This window comes from Danio aesculapii, unplaced genomic scaffold, assembly GCF_903798145.1.
Source record: "Danio aesculapii unplaced genomic scaffold, fDanAes4.1, whole genome shotgun sequence".
NCBI lineage: Eukaryota > Metazoa > Chordata > Actinopteri > Cypriniformes > Danionidae > Danio > Danio aesculapii.
Window position 1 is genome coordinate 5,001 of NW_026613829.1, and position 10,000 is coordinate 15,000.

General features: G+C 44.0%; 1 protein-coding gene across 2 annotated transcripts in view; it reads left to right on the forward strand.

Annotated features, from left to right (window-relative positions):
* LOC130220435 (1-phosphatidylinositol 4,5-bisphosphate phosphodiesterase beta-4-like) overlaps nt 1–855 on the forward strand; it is a 5,223-nt gene extending 4,368 nt beyond the window's left edge. For both annotated transcript variants that reach the window (XM_056452725.1, XM_056452724.1), the window contains one exon: nt 1–855. This exon is cut by the window's left edge and continues 345 nt beyond it. The gene's annotated coding sequence lies outside the window, so the exon portion shown is untranslated.
* Nucleotides 856–10,000: the final 9,145 nt, after the last annotated feature.

A 10,000-nucleotide genomic window follows, 5' to 3' on the forward strand; every position in this document is an offset into this window, starting at 1 on the left:
CGGCGGACGGACCGATCAGAGTAGTTCATGTGGTCAGCACAATATCCAGCAGTCCTGAGCACTTTACATGTGAGCAGCGGATCTTTGACTATGTAGCAGAGCACTAGCTTTCCCCCGTACAGTGAGAATGTAGGCCTGTCGTCCTGCTGTACGCCTTCACCTCCTCCTTTTTAAGACCTCATTTTAAGCTGAATGTGTTTTTATTTCAGGGGTGCAGCGTTTTAGCCGGCCGTCAGCTGGACCGCTTCATCTTGTGTTGTTTGTTTCTGTGGGAGACGGAGCGTTTGGGAGTATATCTGTGTATCGGTGGTCCGGCTTTCCCGTTTTATTCTGGTTTTGGCGTGTCCGGCGGTGCCCACATATCTGTGTGAAAGCAAAGTGCTTTAAAACTCCATCGCTTACTAATGTGCCACTATTGTCAGGTAGGACGTTTAATTGTTTTACAATCATAAATGCCAAAATAAGGGTTTATTTATATAAAGATGCATATATTAATATATTCTAGTGAGTAGCTGAAGAAGACGTTTGGTTTCTTAGAAGCTTTTTGCACTAGCTGAATGTTTTCTGTTGTGCGACTCTCACGTAGACGTTGGCTCTGATATTATAGTTTGCGGGAAAAGCAGATTATTTTTGCAGAAGTGTCGCTTTGTATTTCTATTTGTTTGTCTCCTGAGCTTTCTGTAGCTACTCGATGGACCATGCTCTGAGTGCTTTTCTATTCATATATATATATATATATAGTAATTGTCAAACTTCTAGCAATGAAAATACTCAAAGAACTCTGTTGTTATCCTGCTACTTTAATACTGTTTTATAGTATGTGTACCAATAAATTATCCCAGGTGTTAAATTAAACGTGTTGCGTGCCTGATTATTGCGTATAATCAGTTTCTGTGTGTGTGTGTGTGTGTGTGTGTGCGTGCGTGCGTGCGTGTGTGTGTGTGTGTGTGCAGAAAAGCTTTATTCATAAACCACAGAATAAATTGTCGACCATGAAATGTGTATATATTAGTGGTGGGCATGCTGCGTTAACGTGAGACTCTCATCGCGCAATTAAAAAAATATCACCGCTAATATATTCTTAAAGTTGGGTTGGGAGCTGGGTCTACTCTACGCAAGCTACGATTTTTATTTTATAATTATTTTTTAGGGGTTTTCAGCTTTATTGATAGGACAGTGGAGATTAGAGACAGGATAGTGTGGGGAGCAGAGATAGAGGAATGACTGGCAAAGAACCTCGAGCCGGGAATCGAACTTGGGTCGCTGTGAGCACCTTGGTGTTATCTATCGACGCTCTAACCTCTAGGCTATTGGCGCTGATTACGCAAGCTATGATGACTTACACCTTGATATTTTAGCGCAGATGTATACCTGACTAAATTGCACTGTAGGGGGCGAGAACGAGTCTTCAAACCTGTGTGTATTCCTACTGTGAAGTGACCACATCAAACGTGACGTGCTAACATGGCTGCAGTTCACTAGAGTGAGTCTAACTAGGCACCTGTAGAGTTTATGAGTTCGAGTACAACATATACAAATAAACTAGACCGGGTGCTTTTTAAAAATGAATGACGGTGAATGAAAACCCGTGAGCCGTCTGACAAACAAGTGCCCTTCTGAATCAAATCAGCAGGAGGCCCTTCTGGATCTTTGGCTTACTTTGAAGACACGACTGACTACGCTTACATGGACATCTGTAGTCTAGTTATTTACCTTAATAGACAATAATATAATGAAGGTGTTTACGTGAAGTGCTCTCATGCAAGAGTTTCCTGTAATTTTGCTTGACTCTAACTACAGTTCGGCAGTTTCACATTCACTCATGAACATTTCATGGCTTAAAGTCCAACATGACGGTAATAGTTTGATGGCGGTGTTTACTTCAGTAATGCCTCTAATATCTGCAGACTCCACATGTCTATATTCCATTTCTGTTCAGTTCAGTGATGACTTTAGCCTGATTAAGGTCATCAGAAATGGCTGTTTGGAGCTGATGTAGACCTACAGTTCAACATTGATGTTTAACTGAATAAACAGTAAACACAAGCACATCTTACTGAACATCACCAATGACCACAGTAGAACAGTTTCTCCAGCAGTTTGTGATGCATTTAGGAAACAGGAGATGAGCCCCTGGTCTAATGCGCCACCTGGCTTGAGAAACCCGTTCTCAAAGACTTTTAGTCATTATTCGGGTAGCACACATATTCTGAATGCCTTCGGCAGAATTCAAATGAGCCATTTTAATCGAGATTAATACAAGATTACAGTGAGATTAATCTACATTTTAAAAACATAATCTTTGCCCACTGTAGTTAGTAATCTGTAGTTTTTATTGAGTGTGTTCTGCCACATGTAAATAGGTGGGCATGGCTGACTGGAAGGCATGCTGAAGCGAGCAGTAAAATCAGTAATCTGGGGTGAGTTTTATCTGTCATTTAGATGAGCTGTTTTGGATTATCATCTTGAATCTGTGAATGTGAGTACAGAATAACTCAGTGTACAATAATAATATCCCTCATTAGGATAAACAGTGGCTTGTGTAGCGCTGCAGCCTCCCGCAGGTCCTAATACCCGCCTGCTAACACCACTGATTCACTTTAGACTTGGAAAAGGAATAAACACACAAATAAGCTGATGTTGTGTGATAAATGCTTAGTCTTGTTTGATATATCCATCAAAATAAGTGAAAAGGGATTCGTTTAATGACCGTGACCGCGATCATGCAGAGCTTCATTCAGTATCTGCTTCTCTTTACAGTATCGCCCCCTCAGCCTCCCACTGGGACTTAATGCTGCCTGTGACCAATATAACCAGCAGCTGCTGTGTTAAACTAAAGCAAAATAAAGGGGAAATGTTAGCTTTATATAGGAACAATCAGTAGAGGTCACAAAATCAGGTCTGGTTTATTGGGAGAAGCTAACACGTATGGGGAATAAACCCTTACTGTAAATGAACACGTCTCAGAAAAACACACAAGCAAATACATACATCAACATCAGCAGAGGCGGTTTGAAGATATCGATAATGTGCATCCTCTATTCAATGTCCAAATGAAAAGTCCTTTTCATGTCTGCAGGATGTAAATAAACACTCTTTAAAAACTCTTAATTGATTTTCTGTAATAACTGTCCATTTGAATAGCGATACCCTGAACTCAAGTGAACCATAGTGTTGTTCAGCCCAGAGTCTGCAGCAGTGGCGTGCAGCTCTGAGTAAGCTGGATTCAGTGTGTTGGTGGTTAAAGCTGCTCAGATCATCAATAATCTCCTGCAGTAATCAGCACGTGTGTTCAGTCGGCGTCTACATGACAATCAGCTCATTAACACACACACACACACACACACACACACACACACACACACACACACACACACACACACACACTCGTCAACAATAGTGTGTGCTCATGAGAGCGCTGTTGTCCTGGAGACTCACTGTATTTACAGTATAGAGCACACGCAGATCTCCATCTCCAGCCAGAAACATACATGCTGGAGCTGTGGGAGCGTAAAGACACCCACGCAGATCTCCATCTTCACAGAGCAGCTTCACCCTACCCGCTGAACCCTGGGGGCTCTGGATGGAGAGATGCTGGATGGAGAGATGATGGAAGAGAGATGATGGAGGAGTGCAGACGCTGCTGATTTCTGCTGTGTTTCTGCAGGACTGATGCAAGTCTGTGGGTCTGTGCTCAAGCATGGGGGGTCAGTGGGCGTCAGTGTGCTCCAGCGGGCCTCCAGCGCCGCTCCACCCTCAGCTACACCTGTGTAAACAGACACCTGGAGACTTGCAGCTGCTGCAGCGGAGCGATGCTGACCCATAGACGTCGACCACTGGGGAAACAGTGCACTCGTGAACGCCGCTGTGATCCAAAACACAGACATGGTGGAGTTTCTGCTGCGCGATTAGGACTGCAGATCGACCAGCAGAACACAGTGCAGTGGAGCTGGCCAGATATCTGGGGGACAGAGAGAGTCTGCAGGCCCTGTGGAGATCCAGGGGGAGTGATGGAGGTCTGGGGGGGAGGTCTGGATGTGCATGGTCAGCATCTATCTAGCAGACCACAGGCCTCCTCCAGCCTATAAGCGACCTCTCAGTCTGCACAACAGAACCCAGCGCATGGCCTCCGTCAGCCAAACCATAGTGAGACTGAATCTGCGGTGGAGCACAGATCTCCTCAGAAACTCTGCTGTAATCTCCTGCTGCCACTGCTTTACTCCCCCAGACCCTGCAGGAGCTGCGAGTCTCCATCAGCTTCTGTGGGTGATCCTGATCTGCAGGAGTGTCCAGCGGTGTCAAAGCTGCCCAGCCGGTGCTCCACTGAGGGTTACTATCAGAAGAGGAGCAGTCTGCCTTCCACAGCACCGGTCCGGGGCCCCACAGGAGCAGAACTGCAGCTAGAGTCCAGAGCGCACTTACAGCATCGGGGCCCACAGAGCTGCAGCCAAAGCCTAGAGCGCACTTTGCCGCAAGTTACTGAGGAGATTCACCATCCTGGAGCTCAGCATAGCAGACGCTCCACACCACAGATCTGCAGACTCACACATTGAGTCCTGCACTCAGAGATGTTTCCACAGGCCAACACACACCCACAGGCCAACACACACCCGCAGGTGATGAACGAGCCCAGTGTGGACCACATCAGCTCCGTCACCTGTGAGTTTGACTTCCAGAGTAAAGCTGGAGCTCTCATATAGTAACTAGAGCAGTATTGCGGCTAGGCTCTAGAATAGACTGAGGCTGGTATTCAATAATTCAGTGTATTGTGATAATGAACATGCACAATATTGTGAAATTCTTCAAACTGTCTCAAAGTGTCTTTCAAGGATATTCAGATTGTTGTATTTGCTCATCACAGCACGTGTCCATGTTAATCTGGCCTACAGCATTGAACATTCTGTGAATAATCAGGCCTTTTGTCCATTATCTCTGTAGAGTAAGGCTACATTTACAGTTCTTTCTCATGTCATGTATTAGAGTCATCTAATACACAGACGAGCCACTCAAGAATGGTTTGACTAAATACAGCAAAATCGGACAATGTGGCGAGCCAGCCAGGAGGAAAACTCACCGACTGCAACATGATGAGAACAGAATATTGGAGAATCCACAGCCTAAGCTGGAGATCATCAGAGTTCGGTTGTGGATGAGTGCTGGATCTACAGATTGCGTCTGTTTAATTAAATCCACTGGATCACACCTCAAAGTTCCAAGTTTGCTGAGTGAAATTGATAACTATACATTTGTTAACTATACATAAATGAAGAGTCTTGATAAAGGTTACACCGTATTAGTTTAAAATAGAGTTAGTAATTATCCTGAGTAGGTATATTCATTCATCAGTGAGATTTTAGATTCCATTCAATTCTCAACCAGGGGTCAGCGAATGTCTTCCTGGACGGCCGATGTCCTGCAGACTTTAGCTCCAAACCTCATCACTCACACCTGAATAAGCCAATCAAGGTCTCAGTATGTATATTAGAGACATCCAGGCAGGTGTGTTGAGGCTAAACTCATCAGGCACAGCGGGGAGCGAGATTGGAGACCCCTGACCTGAACCAATGATTCCATCACTCCAGTTTGAGCTAAGTGCAGTGTTCTCTTTTTTATATAATAATTGTTTGGGTGTTTTCCACCTTTAATAGACAGGAAAAGGGAGATTATAGACAGGAAAATGTCAGGAACAGAGAGAGGGAAGCGCACCTCCACCAGGAAGTACCAGGTTTCACTATAGATACTTTCTTCATCACTCCTCGTCTCTTGGAAACACTGTGCATTTCAAAATGTGCTTCATTCAGGTGAGTGGCTTTGACAAACCACCTGTAGAAACACTCTTCTCTCTTATGCACCTGACACTTTATCTAAACTCCATCTTACCAGGACTCAATAATGAAAATAAAGTTTACTATAAATATACCACGATCATGCTGCCGGCTCGCTTCCATCTTAATTAACTCTTCTACTTTTCATTCATTCATTCTTTTTCTTTTCGGCTTAGTCCCTTTTATTAATCTGGGGTCGCCACAGCGGAATGAACCGCCAACTTATCCAGCACATGTTTAACACAGCGGATGCCTTTCCAGCCGCAACCCATCTCTGGTAAACACCCATACACACTCACTCACACTCATACACTACGGCCAGTTTAGCCTTCCCAATTCACCTGTACCGCATGTCTTTGGACTGTGGGGGAAACCGGAGCACCCGGAGGAAACCCACGCAAATCCAGGGAGAACATGCAAACTCCACACAGAAACGCCAACTGACCATAGCTGAACATAGCTGTTTTTAAATAGCTCTTATGTCCAGGGTTGTGTGTGTATTTATGGTTAATTTATGTAGCACTGTTGTCCTGTGAGACGTTTCGTTCTTCTGTATGTCACTCATGTAGCAGAAAGACAATAAAGCTCGACTTGACTTGACCTCGAGTTGGGAATTAAACTCTGGTCATTGTGAACACCACAGTGCTATATGTTAAGTGCACTTAAACACAAGGCTATTGGCACCAACAAATGAAATGTTCTTTGATCCGATATTAATAATCTGTTCAATCATTTTTTTTCAAGAGTTCACACTTAGATATTGCTTGATAATAATAGGTTTGGCATCCTGAGCTCAGAGATAATTGAGCCCAGGGCTCCTGTCTGGTCAATGAGCATGTAAGAGGGTACGAGATCAGGTAGTTCTCGAGAGCTCCCCCTGGTAAAGGAGGAAAAGGGGGAGATGGGGTGGACGTAGTGAATCTTTCAAAAAGGAAGATAAGGGGAGTAACATGGTGGGCTATTTATTGTAGGTTTGGATTCATCTGATTGGTTTGCCAATAATTGTGGATGAGAGACCAGCTGCGATCAATAATATCGCGTGATCCTCTTGAGGTCAGTTTATCAGACTTCACAAAGTGAATGTGGCTACTACTGCCTCTTACAAAACGACAGAGTATTGTTATATTGAGCTCCTGAAACTGCAGGACTTTGGGTGCGCTAACATTGCTTTTGGCTGAGTTTACTCTGCATGCTTCCAGTGACCCAGTTCTGAGTTATTTTCTCCCATGTGGCACGCACAGATCCATGTAGATGTAAGAAGCAAAAAATCAGATGGATTTTGATTTACTCAGATCAGATTCAGGTCTCATTCACATGTGGAAGTTAAGTAAATATGAATCAAGAGCGTGTCCTTGTGTCCGCAGTGTGCACAGGCAGATCTGATTTTCACCTGTAAATGTGAGTCGCACATCATTAAAAACTGTAATGAATGATAAACTCTGATGCTTTCATTTCAGAACCAAGTTTTACACCAGTCCCAGACTTATCTCTAACACACAATAACAAAAAGACTTGTATAGTCATGTACCACAAGCTGATGCATTTAAGCATGTAACATCTGCTGTGGGTGTCACGGTGGTACAGTGGTTAGCACTGTCGCCTCACAGCAAGAAGGTCTCTGGTTCGAGTCCCGGCTGGGTCAGTTGGTGTTTCTGTGTGGAGTTTGCATGTTCTCCCTGTGTTGGCGTGGGTTTCGTTCGTGTGATCCGGTTTCCCCCACAGTCCAAACACATGCGCTATAGGGGAATTGGGTCGCCTAAATTGGCCGTAGTGTATGTGTGTGTGTGTGTGTGTGTGAGAATGGAAGTGTATGGGTGTTTCCCAGTACTGGGTTGCAGCTGAAAGGGCATCCGCTGTGTAAAACAGTAGTTGGTGGTTTATTCCACTGTAGCGACTCCAGATTAATAAATAGACTACGTTGAAAAGAAAATGAATGAATGAATGAATGAATGAACATCCGCTGTGTAAACAACACAAACTAATATAGCTAAAACTGCATAGATCATGCCACGAACACGCCAATAAACGCCCACCAGTTAATGAATCTTGATTAAAAGAAGATGGCATAATGAGAAACACTCTGTCTTAAACCGTAGCAAAACAACGTGTCAAACAGCAAATAAAACGCTGAAACCCTGCGAACAGATTGAATACAGGAGTGGAGGAATCCTTTATTATCAGCTGTCTGCCGGTGCTCGCTCGCTCTTCTGTGTGCAGTGTGTGAATGCATCAGATTCCAGCTGCAGGAAGGTGTAAGCAGGTCATCAGAAAACCAGAGACAGTCACAACATCAGAATTCCCCATTAAGATCTGCAAATATGACCAACAGAACTCAGCACTTGCACATGTTGAAGAACGGCCAATTGATAAATTCAGTGATGAGCCAGTACTGTCACCCGGCCGGGTCCATCCTCATCATGGAGCCCTGATTACTGTAAACAGTGGATTTTCTGACACCACAGAATTAAAGACAGCTTAATATGATATGATGGAATTTTGTTTTCATCAATATCATATGTATTGTCATCTAGCACAGTCCTAGCTGTCACTAACATAAAGATCTGTGTCTCAGACAGATATTTGGGTTCAGATCCTTCTAGATCATTGAGTTCACTGCTGAGTTGTCCTACACTGTCCTCAATAAAGTCTCCTCCTCCCTGTAAGTACTTGTTTAAATGACTTATTTCATGTATTAGAGCAATAGTAATCTGCTTTCCTCACTGTTGATTTTAATGCATTAATGTTTACCAGTCAGTGTTTATTTATAAGCTAATTTGGAGAGGAGCACGTGCTTATGCTGGAACACAGTTGGTCCTGCATTACCCAATACATGATTGACCAGTCAGATGATTCTTAAGCCACTATAAACACCCTCAGTTCCATATCACAGCCATCTTCATCTTGAAAAAGCCCCCCTTCCACCCCTACTCCTCCTGCTTTCCTAGACGGGTGGCACGGTGGCCCAGTGGTTAGCACTGTCCCCCACAGCAAGAACGTCACTGGTTCTAGTCCTTACCAAGCCAGCCGACGTTTTCTATGTGGAGTTTACACGGTCTCCTAGTGCTCACGTGGGTTTCCCCCGGGTTCCCCGGTTTCCCCCCACCATCCAAAAACATGCAGCTTAAGTGAATTGACTAATCCAAATCAGCACCATAGACATGCTCCTAGTCAGTAGTTATCTCTTAAGAGCGATCACTGTCTGTTCATCAGCTACTACAGCAGGGGAGTTCTCCAGATCTACCTCAGCTCAAACTCCCCTCTCACCCTGCAAACAGGAGGAAGCCCTGAGACAGCATGCCAAACACGCTTTATAATCAATCATCAGCTAGTGTGAACTCTTGAGTGTGTGTTTATTGTAAAGTGTTGAACTTTAGCATCCTCCTCCTGCAATTTCATTTATTTATTGACTCTGAACATGTGTATATATATATTAAAGTGTATCAGCTTAGCTCAATACCGTGATAATACTCTATAAATACCTCATTAAACCTTCAGTAATTAATTGCAAACAGAAGATTTGGTTTACCTTTGATTAGATGATGTTTAAGATCAGTCAGTGAGCTGCACGGTGGCGCAGTGGGTAGCACGTTTGCCTCACAGCAAGAAGGTCACTGGTTTAAGCCTCGGCTGGGTCAGTTGGTGTTTCTGTGTGGAGTTTGCATGTTCTCCCCGTGTTGGCGTGGGTTTCCTCCGGGTGCTCCGGTTTCCCCCACAGTCCAAACATGTGGTACAGGTGAATTGGGTAAGCTAAATTGGCTGTAGTGTTTAGGTGTTTCCCAGTACTGGGTTGCAGCTGGAAGGGCATCCGCTGCATGAAACATATGCTGGATAAGTTGGCGGTTCATTCCACTGTGGCGACCCCAGATTAATAAAGGGACTAAGCTGAAGGAAAATGAATGAAGGTCAGCGAGTCTATCAGCAGTGGTGAACATCTCTCTGATCTGCTCAAACACAGAGCGAGTCCTGTCAGACGGTGATTCACTCTTTCTGAATACTCCTCATACACTGTAAACAATGCAGCGTTCCACACAAATCGATTAAGTTAACTTCACACTTTTAACAAATTTATGTGGATTGAACATAGAAAAGTTGAGTTGTCCCAATGAAATCTCAAGAGTTGTGTTGATTCAGCTCATTTTAAGTAAGTAGTTTGAACAAGCAAAAAAAATATATAT